The sequence below is a fragment of the Cricetulus griseus genome, chromosome 3, assembly GCF_003668045.3.
Source record: "Cricetulus griseus strain 17A/GY chromosome 3, alternate assembly CriGri-PICRH-1.0, whole genome shotgun sequence".
Classification (NCBI taxonomy): domain Eukaryota; kingdom Metazoa; phylum Chordata; class Mammalia; order Rodentia; family Cricetidae; genus Cricetulus; species Cricetulus griseus.
In genome coordinates, this window is record NC_048596.1 from 238,322,356 (window position 1) to 238,338,340 (window position 15,985).

Genomic DNA, 15,985 nt, shown 5'->3' on the forward strand with positions numbered 1-15,985 from the left:
AATGTATCAGCTTGCATTTCCATTCAGCTGTTTGTGTGAGTGAACATTTTTGGAGATACCAACATCAGTGAAATATCTTTTAATAAGATATGATGGGTTAAAACCTCAACTGTTCATTAAAATATTAGTTGAAGTATGACACACAAAAGTATGTGCTGTGAAAGTGAGCAGCTTGATGAATTTTCTGAAGGTGAGCACACAATGAATACAGTGCCCTGATGAAGACAGAAGCACTGGCTTCTAATTCATCTGGGCACTGGTGGGTATTTGGCTAGTTTCCAGTACTTGCTTGCTAGGAACATAGGTTCTCAATGCCTGTCTTTTGGTATTTTTGGTACACCTGGCATGTGTCCTTTGGGTATGAAATGAAGAATGGTATTACACTGTCTTCAGGTGTGTGCATATGTAGCTTTATAGATGCTACCTGACCGTTTTCTAGAGTGGTTCTGTCTTGTTGCTCATTCTTGCCAAAATTACTTATTTTCAATCTTAGCCTTTCTGTTGTCCATGCAGCACTAACCAGTTTGGTTTTAATTTGTCCTTGATGAATAAAAGACTTAATCACATTTTAAAACTGTCACTAGCCATGTCCTCATTCATTTTGTGAAATGTGGATCTTGAAATGTTCTGCATAGGTGAATGGATAATAGTTAGAAAGATAGATGATAGACTATTGGGATTGTAGCTCTTTGGGATAATGGTTACCAAATCTTCTAGCACTGAAGAAATAACCATGACCTTTATCTGATATTTCCCTGATATATCAATTTGCTACTTTTTCTGAATGAATTATTTCATTTTGTTGATCAATGTTACTGGTCTTTTGTCAGTATTGTACCCTCTCAAATATAGTATATGGAATATATTTTGTTAAACAGTGTTCATTTATCTTTTGTTATCTTCTGTTTTCAATAGTTCATGACTGTAATTTAACTGAACTTTAGAAACACCTTTTTAGAATCATGTTTATGAACCTATACATATAGTAAAAGTATAAAACTATGGATAGATGCAATCAATATTAGCAATAGTTGTAACTGTGAAGTGTAGAAGGGAAATAAGATGAGGAGGGCTCATCTATATCTGTACCATTTTATTTCTTTGAAGAATAGTAATTCAAACAAATCTGACTAAGCATTAGCATGTATTAGGTCTAGGGGTGGGTGCGTGGGTGCTTATGTTACTCTCTGAAAACAGTCATGATTCCAGGGTACCTCTAAGATTTTGTTGGAACAATAGTAAGCATCTGTAGGCCTTATTATCCTTATTATAATTATCCCATCTGCAGGAAACAGTCTGAGTTTTTTTTTTTTCCATATGTGTGTGCAGTTGCTTTCTTCCTAGGCAGACATCAGAGCCAAACAAACACATACTTGCTTTGGTGTCAACCTTCTGCCTTCATCTCCACAAGGGCTTATTTATTTATTTTTAAATGTCACTTATAAGAAAGTACATAAGATATAATGCTGGCAAGACCTACCAGGTTTGATCTATTTTTTTACCTGTTCTATTTTAACATATTCTTGAAATAATTTATGTTTACTTTTGTCTCATCTGTCTTGACTTGAATGTTGCACGTACATTGATAAGCACTTTGGCTGAATTGAATAACTTCTATTCTCTCAGGAAAAGGCAACAGCACCCTCCCCAGCCCCTCAGTAACATGCTGCATTTTTATCAGTTCACAGTAGCTACCCTGTGGATTTTCCTTCTAAGATCTCCCAGGGATGGGGGCATGTTGAGGCTCTATCACTGTTGGAATTACATTGACATCAACAAATAAGGACAAATGACTATTGGAACTGAACTTTATCTAGCTTTGGGGTGACCTTACTGGGCTAGTGATTTGGAGATGCTAGTCTTAAGATTGTACAGGTCACAGCCAGCCTGAAAGAAGCTCATGTGAAAGATGTGGCCTGAGTTTTCTATGTGATGCATTGCTGTGATAATAACTTTATAGAGAGATGGATCACACAATTCTTTGAGACTGCTAAGCAGCATCTATGTAAGCTTTTGAAGGTAGGAAGTGTTGCCAACTAAGGTGTAATTGCAGTGCTTTCTTAAGTCCCAACCTTACCCCTTGAAAGCTGGCCCACAGTCTGCTCTCAGCTTTTGGAAATAATTGAGAGACGTGACTCCTATTTATTCCAGATCATCTAGCATTTGGTTGGTCTTTTGTCTGGGGAGATATGAGTTTACCACAGCTATGCCAATAAGTAGGGAAGACGCCTGCCTGTAGAGAAATTTGAACTTCCTTCTTTCCCTGCAGGAGTGTCTCAGGGAAATCACACATACAATAGAACTTTTCATGTCTAGAACCTGCCCAGGGGATTTCTGTCTAATAAGAACCTTTTCTTTCTTCTTTAGCATATTCAGAATGGAACAAAGGGAGAGGCTGTGGACAGAGTGAAGGGAAAGAAAATGTAGCAACCCCTGGACCATGGTATCTTCCTGACACCTTCAGTCTGACTTACAGGCATGCTTGTAAGTGCGAGGCACAGTTTTGCAGGAGTGCACCATACTCAGCAAACTCTTTAAAATCCTTGCCAAGTGTTGCACACTATGTGAACTGTGCAGGTCAATAAAATGTGGGGTCTACTCTCAAGATACATGTAATTAGATGAGTTAATAGCCGAATCATAGCACACTCACTTATGCAATGTAAGTAGTATCTCTAGAGGGCAAAGGAAAGCCTCAAAGAACAGGTACTATGCAAGTTAACATCTTTGTATGTCAGCAGTGAAGGCATGGACTGAAGGAGTAGAGACAGGGAACTGCCAGAGAATAAGATGAAGAAAGACATTCCAAATAGAAGCAGCCATGTGAGCAAAGACCTGGAGGTAGGGATGACATTGGTCATTTACAAAAAGACTAATGCATTAGGTCTATGATCAGTAGATCAGAGCTTGGGGTGGGAGAGGGTGGTGGTTGGAAATGTGTATTGAGGCCAGATTGTGGGGTCCCATTGTGAGCTACATCCTTAGGAGAGTGGGTGGAGGTAGTGATGAGATCTCATTGGCTTTAAAGCCTTTTAGTCTCAGTGGGTTACAGCAGAGAGAATGGACATTCGGGATTTTACATAGGACACACTGGCAGTGTGGAAATCTAAAAGAGACAATATCAAATCAGTCTATGAAAAGACTTCCCTACCCCATGTTCCTTGTAGAATTATCTATAGCCAGGACATGGACCAGCCTAAATGTTTGCCCACACAATGGGACAGTATACTGGCAAGTTATGCAGACTTTGAAATCTTTACTGTTTCTAACATTAAATAGTGTGTGCTAATCTTTCCTCTTCTCCTTTTGTGTCTTCCTCTTCTTCTACTTCTCTCTAGGTCTTTTTTGCCAGAGGTGTGTTTTCTTTTCTAGTGGTCAGAAATAACCGATACATAGGCATGCATATGCCTGGTGGAGAATTCTTTTTAAAACACGTCTCCTGGAGACTGAAAAGACTTCATGGGTTTTGAAGTATGCCCTTTTCTGTGTGTACAATTTTACTGGTCAGTAAATTCTTTTTCCAGGCAGTTCTACCCAGAGTATTCTTCCTGTGTGGCAAAATACCACACAGGAACTTCCCAAAACTTCAGTGCCATCTGCTGCTCTTTGCCCTGCTTCCTGTAAAAGCATTTTAAGATAGTTAGATTGGTAGCAGGAGCAGAAAGTGGACTCCAGAGAGTCCTGAAAACCCCAACACCCACTGTGCCCACAGTTTGGCTTAGTTTACCATCATATCTCTGGAGGAGTTGCTGGTACTGCACCCCACTTTGATCACTATTCCTGTAAACATATTTGTAGGATGGTCACCATCATGAAGGCCAAGACACAGCAGGTCCCCAGTTACCATTATGGAGGCTGAAAGCCATCCAGTCCCATATGCCATTACCTAGGCCAAGAACCAACTTGTCCTAGTCACTATCACTAAGGCTGAACCAGAAGGTTGGTCACTGTTCCTGTAGCCTTAGCAAGCTATGAGACTCAGCAGCCATCTCTGGCCACAGCACTATTTCACCAAGTTAGCATATTTGTGGTGTCTATAGCCAGGGACAAGAGAGTCATTGCAGTGAATGTTTTGAGAACAGTAAAATGTTTCAGTGTTGATATGGTTGCAGTAACAGGATGTATTTGTATCCCAGACTGCCAAAGGGAAGGATAACTCCAGGAATTATCTTCACAGGGTATGAGATACAGAGAGAGACCTGAATTTAATGTTGAAGGAGAAAAAGATAGAGAGCAACAGGTCTTGGTGGAATTCCAGTTTAAGGCAGTGAATACTTAGTAGACGGTAACCGTTATAGATAATATCCATGTGATAGAGGCTCTCCACACAATTCATTACCAGCAGCATTATTAGAATAGTGAGACTAGGGGAATAAGGGACTGGAGTGTGCTCCTGAAGGGCAGGTTCAGTAATACCAGTGCTTCACAAGTGAGGGTACATACCTACCTTACTAGATGTGGAGACCCTATGAGTATGATCCTGTGGAGGAAGAAGTAATGGGGACTGTAGACAGCCAGGGTAGCAATGTAGATTAATGAGACAGGACATATCTTGTGTTACAGGTGATTTTACATGGGTCTTCCTTCCCAAAGGCAGCCTAGGGAGGATGGCAATGAAGAGGATAATGAAAACTAAGATGAGACCCAAGGTTGTAGCTACTTCAGTGTAGTCTCTGATGAAACTTGAGTTACTCTTATAGATGCCCAGAGGCAGAAGTAGCTGAATCACCAGCTGAGAATTCATACTGGTTCTGTTCCAAGGTAGTAGCAAGGCAGTGTCCTGTCACTATTGCTAGCCAGTTAAATCATCTAACAAGACATGATATGATATTCCAGCTATAAGAAATGAACAGGATTGGAGATGAAGACCTCTTGGGCTTGCTTTCGTCCATTGACCAGATCTACTAGAACTATCTGCATTGTCTGTGTAGTATTGGATTTTAATATTTTAGCCTAAAGATGTCTTTTTGGAAATATTTTCTTTTTTAAATTAATTTTTATTTGAATTAAAACAATCTTTTTTTACAGAACAATCCCAGTTCCTTCTCCCTCCCATCCTCCCATTCTCCCCACAGTCCCCTCCATCCCACTCCCCAGTCCACTCTCCAAGAATAGTGAGGCCTTCCACTGGTGATCATCAAAGTCTATCATATCATTTGGGGGCCCTCCCCTGTATATCTAGGCCGAGAGAGTATCCCTTCGTAGAGAATGGGCTCCCAGAGCCCATTCGTGCAGTAGGGAAAATACTGGTTCCACTGCCAGAGGCTCCCATAGACTGTCCAAGTCCCCCAACTGACACCCATGTTCAGGGGACCTGGTTTGGTCTTATGCTGGTTCCTCAGCTGTCAGATTGGGGTCTGTGAGCTCCCACTTGCTCACATCAGCTGTTTCTGTGGGTTTCCCCAGCATGGTCTTGATCACTTTGCTCATCATTCCTCCCTGTCTACAACTGGATTCCAGGAGTTTGGCTCAGTGTTTAGCTAGGAATCTCTGTTTCTTCTTCCATCAGCTACTAGATGAAGGCTCTAGGATGGCAATTAATGTAATCACTAGTATCATTATAGGGGAAGGTCATTTAAGGTGGCCTCTTCACTATTGCTTAGATTCTTAGTTGGGGTAAACCTTGTGCATCCCTGGAGATTTCCCTAGTGCCAGGTTTCTCATTAAGCCTATAACAGCTAGCTCCCATTATTAAGGTGTCTCTTTTTTGTTCTCCTTCTCTGTTCTTTCCCCAACTCCACTTTCCTGATCCCTCTTGTTCTCCTCCCCCCTCCCCTTCTCCCCTCTTTCTCCTACCCCCCCAGGAAGTGATATTTTCTTAAAAGACTAATTTTTCCTCAAATTTCAAATTTGAAATAGTTTTTTTCCAATTTTTTTATTTGAATTAGAAACAAGATTGTTTTTGCATGTCAATCCCAGTTCCCTCTCCCTCCCCTCCTCCCTTACCACCCCCCAACTAAAACCCTACCTATCACATACCCTTTCTGCTCCCCAGAGAGGATGAGGCCTTCCATAGGGGGTCTTCAGAGTCTGTCATATCCTTTGGGATAGGGCCTAGGCCCACCCCAGTGTGTCTTGGCTCAGGGAGTATTCCTCTATGTGAAATGGGCTCCCAGTGTCCACACCTATGCTAGGGATAAGTACTGATCTACTACAGGAGGCCCCATAGATTTCCGAGGTCTCCTCATTGACACCCACGTTCCTGGGGTCTGGATCAGTCCCATGCTGGTTTCCCAGCTATCAGTCTGGGGACCAAGAGTTCCCCGATGTTCAGGTCAGCTGTTTCTGTGGGTTTCACCAGCCTGGTCTGGAACCCTTGGCTCATCAGGCATCCTTCTCTGTAACTGGAGTCCAGTTCAGTTCAATGATTAGTTGTGGGTGTCTGCTTCTACTTCCACCAGCTGCTGGATGAAGGCTCTAGGATGGCATATAAGTCAGTCATCAATCTCATCAGGGGAGGCCATTTAAGGTAACCTCTCCTCTGTTGCTTAGATTGTTAGTGGGTGTCATCTTTGTAGATCTCCAGACATTTCCCTAGTGCCTGATTTCTCTTTACATCAGGTCAAGCTGAAAATTTTAAGAACTTCTTCTGTACTTTGTATCAAATTTGTAACTTCTCTCCACCCCCAAAGTCAATAAATTGTAATACCTGCTGGTAAATTCTTAAGTTTAAAAAAACAATTAGGAGGTATAAGAAGGTGTAGGTAATTTTTTCTGACCTTCTAGATACATGTAAGTTAATGCCAATCCTTTAAAAAACGTAATTAAATGTATATGTGTGTCTCTGTGTATATAGACTTATATGTATGCTTATGCAGTGTCTGTGAAGCCAGAATAGGGTATCAGAATTTCTGGAACTGGAGTCACAGGCAGTTGTGAGCCTCCCGTTATGAGTCCCAGGAACTGAACTCTGGTCATCTGTAAGAACAGTTGTAGTTTTTAGCCACTGTGCCATCTTCCCAGTCCCTCGTGCTAATTCTTTATTTCCAGGTATTTTGTCTTTCAGTTGTTGAAGAACAGGGCCCCGGGGTCTCTTTACCTTCTTGGGTGATTGGCTTTGGGTCTCTGCTATTCCCTGGGCCTGGACACACAATACAGAACCAGGTTCCTTTTGGAACTCCACAGTTGTCTGTGGGGCATAGTGTGTATGCCGTGCAGCTGTGCACTTCTACTGAGGTACAGAGTAGCCTGCATTCTGTAACTGATTGATGCTTCACAGAACTGTGGCCCTAGACAGCCTTTCCCATCTTCTGCGGAGTCATTTCTGGCACTCTGTACTCAAAATGACTTGACTAGTTGGTCATGCTTTCGTCCTCACTGTAGGTCTTTGTGTTTACCTTTATTAATATTTGCTTCTTAGTCTCAGCTCAGCATCACAGTAATGACATGGCTCCTGCACGCAGAGTCATTGTTGTCTAGTTCCAAGGCTAAGGAAAGAGTGCACACAAACATGTGCAATACAGTTGTTACCCACTTGTCTACTTGTATGTGGCAGCCATCCCATAGAAAAGCTCAATTAAAAACAAAGCAACCCAAACTTCTCAGTTTCAGTATGGAAATGAATGTTTGAGATGGATTACTCCCCTCTGCTTTTGGTGCAGAAACTTAGTTGGTGAGGCAGTTGTGTGGAAGGGGAGATGGGACATGGCCTTATTCTCCTCACATTCAGCCAGTATACATATAAGTTGTTCAGAGTTCTAATATATATATGCATATGTACGTACATACATACATGTATGTGTGTGTGACAGTGCCTTACTGTGTTGCCGCTCTGGCTGGGCTAGAGATCCCTATGTAGACCAGGCTCCTCCTGCCTTCCCAGAGCTGGGATTAAAGGCTTGCACCACCATGCCTCACCTAAAGGACTGTTAATATGCTTCCTGTAGACTCATTAGAAATGTTATCTTGCTCGCTGCTTCTTATTTACCTTGCGAACTGTGTCTGTGTATCAACAATGGAAAATTTTCATCTGTTCTCAAGCCGACTACAGGCCTGAAGATAATTTTCAGAAATTTTAGAAACGTTAGTAACCAAACTCTGTGGTGAATAGCTGAAACCACATCTAACATTTGGACCAAGCTTGGTCCGCTTTCAAAGCCCTGCTGCCTTTCATATGTCTGACTGGCGCTTTGCTAGTTCTCTTCCCAGCATTTGTGCATAGTCTTCCTTCCTTTCTGGTTATTGACCAGCTGCTTCATGGATGCCATTTGTTATCTATCATCATCGCAAGTTTAGGAATAAAGATGCTTGGTCATTTGAGCTGGCAGCTAGAGAGTACTAGTCTCGTTCTTAGTAAAAATCGAAAAGATAAGTTTTCAGAAAGAGGTTTCAGAGTTTTATGCTATGTATTTTTGACACCATTGCTTGTGTTTTATTCCATTTTTTTCTAATTGCAGCCATTTAATTTTTTTGTTCCTTCAGGAGAACTAGTGTGTGTGTGTGTGTGTGTGTGTGCGTGCGCTTGCTTCTTTTTGTCTTTTTGCATCAAGGTGGTATACCGTAGGAATGGACTGATGTTTAGGATCTTATTTTTTTAATTCTTAAAAAAATTTAATTATGTTTAGAGTTTCCAATAGATTTAAAAATCAGATGACTCCCCTTTATTGCTTTGGGGTCTTTAAAAAGGGCCTCAGGCATTTGCCTAGAAGGCCTTGAATTCCAAGTTTTGTCAAAACTTAAGAGAACAAACAGGACTTGTGGTAGTGTGTGAGAATAGTAATGCAGCCCTCTTCCATCTAGGGGACTCAGCCCTTGCAGGGAAATGGCTCAGGGCTGTTCCCCAGACAATTGACTATGGGCTGGAGAAAACCACACTGCACTGAGCCTCCTCCTGTGCTTCCCATTCATGGTGCTTTCTGGGTAATCCAGCCTCAGCCTCCTGATTTCTGTCTGAAGCTCTCTCTCCCTGAGCACTTCCCAGTGAGCTTCTCTTCTCAGTTTTTGGTTAGAAATGATCACTTTGAAGCTCTTCTCTTTTTTTTACTTAATTAAAATATAATTACATCATTTCTCTTCTCTGTCTCCTTCCTCCAACCTCTCCCATGTATCCTGTAGGCCTCCCTCTCAAATTCATGGCTGCTTTTTCTTTAATTATTGTTACATGTATATTTACATATATTTGTATACATATATGCAAATAAATATATAAATGCAACCTCCTGGGTCCATTTAGTGTTGCTTATATGTATATAATTTTAGTACTTGGTATTGGATAGCCATTTGGGGGCTCCATCCCTGGGGAGACTAATTCTCCCCCTCTCAGCAGTCTTTAATTTCCTATAGCTCTTCATCTTGGGGTGGGACTCGTGAAATTTCCACCAACCACATTGGCATGTCAGCTGATGGTGTCCTTGGTCGGGTCTTGTTAATAAACAGCCATATTTGAGATTTCATGGATAGAGCTTCCTATCATATTTCGAAGACACAATCTTGCAGGAGACTTTCTGGTTCCTAAGTGTTTGACAGTTCACTATCAGTCTCCCCTCAGGATATAAAAGCCAAACATTCTCCTGTCTCCATTAGTTTACATCTTAGGGCATAGAATGGATACGCGGCCAGCCAAGGGTTCAGTGCAGACTTGCTGAATGAATTTGTAGTGTAAAAGTAACTGTCGACATGGCCTGCGGGAATTCTGGAGTCTTCATTCCCTTTGGAGAATAAATGCTTAGCTTAACGTTAAGGTGGCTCCACCTCATTCATAGAGTAGATGTATATGCCTAAGCTTTTGGAAAGCTATACTGCTGTTTCCAACATCATTCTTTCTGCTCCCCACCTCCCGCCTGTATTTACTATTTGTGGTTGGCTTTTAAGTATCAATGTAGTCTTCCATAATATGGCCAAATCTTTGGGGACTCATACAGGTTCTATGACACATGCACAGTTTGTTTCAGTACAGAATACATGGGCAGCTGTTTACTCTCATGGCTGGGAGAGCAAAGGCCAAGATGGCCTCTACTTAAAGGAATAGAGAACTATCCTCTTGATAGCGAGAACATTGTTGTGAATTCTACATGTGATCAAAGCCCCATCTTCTCTGTGTATTTGGTAAGAGCTCTGTGCTTCAGTAGCAGGACATATTTTTTATCATTGAGTACTCAGTGTGCCTGGCTTCAAGCTTGTCCAGTGCTCAGCTTTCTCTGTTCTACAATGAATGAGAAGTTTTAAATTGGATTTTCTAAAGTTTGAATATTAAATTAAGAAAAAAGCATCCAGGTTCTGATTGTTGGGTTCTCTAGGAAGAAACTTTTGTTTTAGGACTTTACCTCAGTGATGGACCTTCCATATTCAGCTGCACTTATCTGGTTCGTCTTGGTTACTTCATAAGGCCCAAAACTAGAGCAGTTGCCACATGTTTGTAATTTAGCTGTGGAGATATTGCTGTTTCCTGGTAGATGGTGAATACCTTGTTTTCTGGGTTCTAGGAAAGGTCAGCTATGCATTATGATATGAAGAGGGACATGTAGCAGAAAGCTCTATTGGGTAAAGGGGGGCTTTATAGTAAGGTTTGAGCTCAATAGAAGGGGAGGAACTTTATGGGTCTTAAATGTGTGAAATAAGAATAATGTTTTCTGAAAAGTTGCTGTCAAAAGTAGTGGCTGTGATATCTATAATGTGCATGCATAATTATCTCTGATAAACTGCTTCTATTGGACAGTGTGGCAGCTGGGCTTCTATTGTGTTTTGTTCATGAGTAAAACCGCTGTCAACCAGTATTCAAATCGGTTTATTTCTTTTTCTTCTTCCTTTTCTTTCATTTTCATCTCATTCCTCTTGTTTAGAAAGGGCCAGTTTTCTCTAACATCTTAAATGAGACATAGAGTCCTAAAGGTTACTAACACAGCCTTTAAAGGGATAACAGATCAAGGGATCTTCTTGTCCAAAACAATGTCATCTTGAGTAGGCTCTTAAGTCAGGCCAAGTTGGAAATGTAGTGTTAACTTGGCATGGCCAAGGTCATGACATCTGCAAAATGCATGCTGATAAAATTTTAATCTTTTTAGAGGTGAATGCTGGCTGATGCGTCCCTGTAATGTTTTTTATTGTTCCTTTTAAATGAAGGTTTTTATAAAAGGTCTTTTGGGGGAGGTATATCTTCTGCAGTGAAATGTTAATCAGGACTTACTTGTAGGAGGATAAAATTTTTAGTTTCTTATAATAAATGTCCCCTCCATTTCTTGCAGCTTTCATTTCACACTGGTGGGAGCTACTGGCTAAAATTGTGAAAGTAGGAAACATGTTCCAGCATAGATACTCCCATGTTTCTTTACCACTTTTTGATAAGAGATTGATAGTATATATCTATTTTTGCATGTAGATCCTTTAAACCCTTTCTCACATTTGTAGGAGCATGAAACATCTTTAGGTATGACTTCATAAATGGGAATCAGATATTAGTTAGGGTAAGAGAGGGTGTTTTTGCTTTCCTTAGTCCATTAATTTTGTGTTTAACTTTGCTTAGCCTTCTAGAGAGATGCCATCTGGACAAACTGGTAACATAATCATTTATGAGAAATGGCAGAAAAGGAAACACTTTGAGTTGTAGCATTCCAGTTGGGATGCTGATCCTGTGTCCTTGTAGAAGATCACAACCCAAATTTATTGAGTACTTCCTATTCTAGCCATCTATCACCCATTCATGTATCCTCTTACCCATTAATGTAAGTAAATGTTGTTTTAAACTTTACTTTATATATATAAAAAGGTGGGTGTTTTGCCTGCATGTGTATGTGCATCAACAGGGCACTGGATCACTGGAACTTGAAATAGAAACTGTTAAGAGCTACTGTGTTCATTCTAGAAACCCAGGTTCTCTGGAAGAGCAGTCAGTTCTCCTACCCACTGAGATATCTCTCCAACCACTAAGTAAATATTCTTTAAAAATGCCCCATGGGGGGATGGAGAGATGGCACAGTTATTGTAAGTGCTTGCTGTTTTTCTAAAGCATCTGTATTTGGTTTCATGCACCATTTTTTAGGAAGGTCACAACACCATGTAACTCCAATCCAGGGTATCTGATGCCTTCTTCAGGCCCTCACAAGCACCTGCATGCATGTGATACATGTAAACATTCGAAGATACACACACAGTGAATGAATGAATGAATGAATGCATTTTTACCAAATCCCATTTTCTTTACAGCGTGCTGAGTATTGGGGGAATGAAGTAAATAATTCATTTGTTCACTAGTCCAGAGGCAAACTTGGATTAGAAATTGACTTGCTTTGGTAGAGCAATGCAAGCAAGTAATGTGGTAGAAAGTGATAGATTTGGATGACGCTGGTAAAGCATGGTTTGTCTTAGAAAGGTCTGAGAAGTTCTGCTTCATTTTATCCTGAGGAAAGCTGTGAAAATACTCAGGCATTCTTATCAATGTGGGTATGGTCATATCCGTTTTGCTATGTGCACATCAATAGATTAAAGGACCTTGCAGAAAGTGGAAGACATCTGTAAAAGGTCACAGTCAGTGTCAAATACACTTGATGGTGGCTTAGACTTGACCGTCAACAGGAAGGGAGAATTGAAGACATTACATTGAACTCACCAGGGTTAAGGGCTGTGGGAGTGAGAGAGGCAGAGTCTTGCTTGGGTTCTTTGGAAGTGTGTTAGTTAGCTTTCTGCTACTATAAAAAAATTATTGAGGTAAGTCCATTTAAAAAGAGGAAAAGCTTATCTTGGCTCACAGTTTTGGCAGTTACAGTCCAGGCCTAAGTAGCTCTATTGCTTTAAGCCTGTTAGCACAGTACACACTGTTTCATGGTAGGTGTATGCAGCAGCGGAGACCAGACTGAAAAACCAAGCCTTTAATATTAACAGGCTTCACCAAATGGAGCTAGAAATATTGATGGTAACTGGAAAAAAGATGAGGCCTGAGGAATCTAGCAAGAAGGCCTGAGCCCCTTGAAATGAGCAATAGATAGGTTAAAAACAATGCTATTTTTGCAAAGAAATTTGGTGGAGACATTAGTATGGTGTGCCTTTTGAGACTGTAAACCTTTTAGTTTGGGTCTATATTTTCTTATGGTAAATATTGACCCCCTAATTCTTCCCCAAGTTTGTTATCCTTATTTCAGTGTATAGGCGAGAGTATATTTGTGATGAGCTTGAGCAATATTGGAACACATAGTGCTGGTGGTGGTTCAGTGGTAGTATGTTCTTAGCATGTGTAAGGCTCTGGGTTTGCTCCCAAGCTTTTGCGCGCGCGCGCAAATAGCACACACACACACACACACACACACACACACACACACACACAATGCATGTGTATATATAATACGTATCTAGGGACCTGTACACCTTGGGACACATTGAGTGAGTGAGAGATGGGAGATTCTTCTGTGAACAGTTCGCTACAACAATGAATTGATATTGTCTTGAAACAGGACAAGAGGCTGTCCTTTATGCATTTTGTCGATGTGTCTATGCATTTGTATGAGTGTTTCTACATATATGCATCAGAAGGCCAGGGTTAATGCCAGGCATCTTCCACTATGATTCTCCTCTTTATTTCTTGATACAGGGTCTCTCTTGGAACCTGGGGCTCACTATTTCAGCTAAATTGACTAGCCAGTGAGTTTTCCAGAAACTGCATCTTTCAGCTCTGGGAGTGTAAGGTCACACCACCACACTCAGTCTCTAAAAATATTTATTGATTTATTGTGTGTATGTATGTATGTATGTATGTATGTATGTATGTATGTATGTATGAAACGTGTATGAGTGTTTTGCCTGCATGTATATAAACACTGCATGCACTCCTGGTGCCCACAGAGGCCAGAAGAGGCCTTTAGACCCCTTAAAACCAGTGTTATGGGTGATTTGAGCCACCAAGTAGGTGCTGGGAACTGAACCCCAGTCCTCTGAAAGAGCAGCTAGTGCTCCTAATAACTGACTCATTTTATATGGGTTCTGGGATCTGAATTCAGGTCCACAGGAACAAGTGCTTCACCAACTGAGGTGTCTCCTCAATCACCCTTTATGCGGTTCCAAATGTAAAGCTCAGGCCTGTTGATATGGGCAGAAAGTTGGGGTGGGAGGAGTCCACAGGAAATAGCAACAATAGTTTATTTTCTCTCCTTTTCTTTCTTTTTTATTTTCTTGAATAAGAGGAAGGGAAGATGGGGAGAAAGAGTTTAGTTGGTTGGTTGGTTCATTTCTTTAAAATTTTCTGAAGAAGTAACATGGACAGGAAACTGGTAACAGTTTTTAATTTAATTTTTAAATTATTTCATCTGCACAGTTATTTTGCCTGTGTCCTACTTAGGTTTCTATTGGTATGATAAACACCATGACCAAAAGCAACTTGGGAAGGAAAGGGTTTATTTGGCTCACATGTTACAAGGGATGCAAGGCAGGAAATGAAGGAGAGGCCATCAATGACAGCTGCTTACTGACTTGCTCCTCAGGCTCACACTAGCTACTTTTCCTGTATCTCCCAGGACTTCCTGACCAGAGTTGGCACTACCTACAGTGAACTTCCCCCTTGCCAATCATTAATTAAGAGAATTCTCCAGACTTGCCTATAGGCCAATCTGGAAGCATTTTCTCAATTGAGGTTCCTCTTCCTAGGATAACTTTAGTGTCAAGTTGATAAAATCTTAACATGACAGTCTTCATGTACACCTGCACCACGGGTGTGCCTGATGCCCATGTGGAAGCCGGAAGAAGGAGTGGTGTCCCCTGGAATTAGAGTTGGAGGCAGTTGTGATCCACCATGTGCATGCAGGGAATCAAACTCAGGTCCTCCGGAAGAGCAGTCAGTTCTCTTAACCGCTGAGCCTTCACTTCAGCCCTGATAGCATTTCTTAAATCTGGGTTATAAGTACTTGGATAGCTTTCCTGCCATGCTTAGTACTTTTCTGCCTGTTGGAGATATTTCATGCTCAAATTTGTAAGAAGAAATGCAAGTGCAGTAGGATGGTAAGTGTTGGCTGCCTCCTTAGCAACCAGTGCAGGTGGAACCAAATTGAAAGGGATCTGTACTTGCAAGCTGGCTTTTGGTGGATGTAGATGTTAGACAGTTAAGTGTAAGAATATAAAACCCCCCAGACTTTGCTGTTTGCTCTGTGCAGGAGAAAGTCTCACCTGAGAGCAAATTGGGTCTTTGTGAGCCTTTAATTTTCTTTCCCCCTTTGCTACCAATAGCATTCCTGAGTAATTTGACCCAGGGTTTACTTTTTTTTTCCATTCCTGAACTACTGATCAAAGGTTTCCCGTTTCCAATACAGGCAGAATGGCTTTTTGGAGACTGGTGTTTGTAGGAGGAGAAAAGGGTGAGGGACACTGGGTTGTGGAGATAGACACTTCCCCCAGGGATGTTTTTAAACCCCTTTGAATGGGCTCATTGTTTATAAGAACAGTGCCTTAATGGAAAAACAAAAAGGCAAGAGGGTCTGTAATGTGTTCTCTGCTTTCCTTTGCCAGCCTCATTGTTTATTTGATTTATCAAGTCTCAAGTAGTTGCATTGCCTAGTGACCTTCCTTAAGCAGCTTCTCTGGAGTATCCACTTACCTTATTTAGAAACATAATATTTAAAAAAAACTGGAGCAGAGTCAAAAAATCATCACCTTTTGATGTGGCCAGTTTCCTGGGTTTTGAAATCTTAAACTTGCGGGAAGCTTTAAAAGCTGAGTTGCAGTCCTTAATCAGTAGGTCCTTCTGGGTGCTGGATGCAGGATTTGGGGTCCTTGGCCTCGGGGGCAGTGCATAATTAGAGGACATAGTGCAGATGTTTGGTGCTAAGTGGTGGAAAGAAGGGACTTCAAAAGACATTAACTGGGATCCTGTGGGGAGGCTTCATTTTGGAGGTGGCTCTGGAAGGAGACCACAAGGATGGGCCAGTCTGGTGTTATTTATGAAGAGGTAACAAGCATGGAGCATGCCTGCTAACATTTTCTCATATCTCTTGGGATTTTAATAGAGCTATTGTATTTTCTTTGAACCTTGCTCTTTTGAATATAACTGACTGTGATAGAGATTCTTCACTCTA

The 15,985-nt window shown here is 41.2% G+C and overlaps 1 protein-coding gene across 3 annotated transcripts in view; it reads left to right on the forward strand.

Moving 5' to 3' along the window:
• Positions 1 to 15,985, forward strand: part of Gli3 (GLI family zinc finger 3) — a 266,280-nt gene that overhangs the window by 29,188 nt on the left and 221,107 nt on the right. Inside the window, exon 2 of one of the 3 annotated variants that reach the window (XM_027409399.2) lies at positions 2,368 to 2,484. The exons of the other annotated variants lie outside the window; for them this stretch is intronic. The gene's annotated coding sequence lies outside the window, so the exon portion shown is untranslated. The remainder of the gene's footprint in view (positions 1 to 2,367; positions 2,485 to 15,985) is intronic. 3 annotated transcript variants of the gene reach the window in all.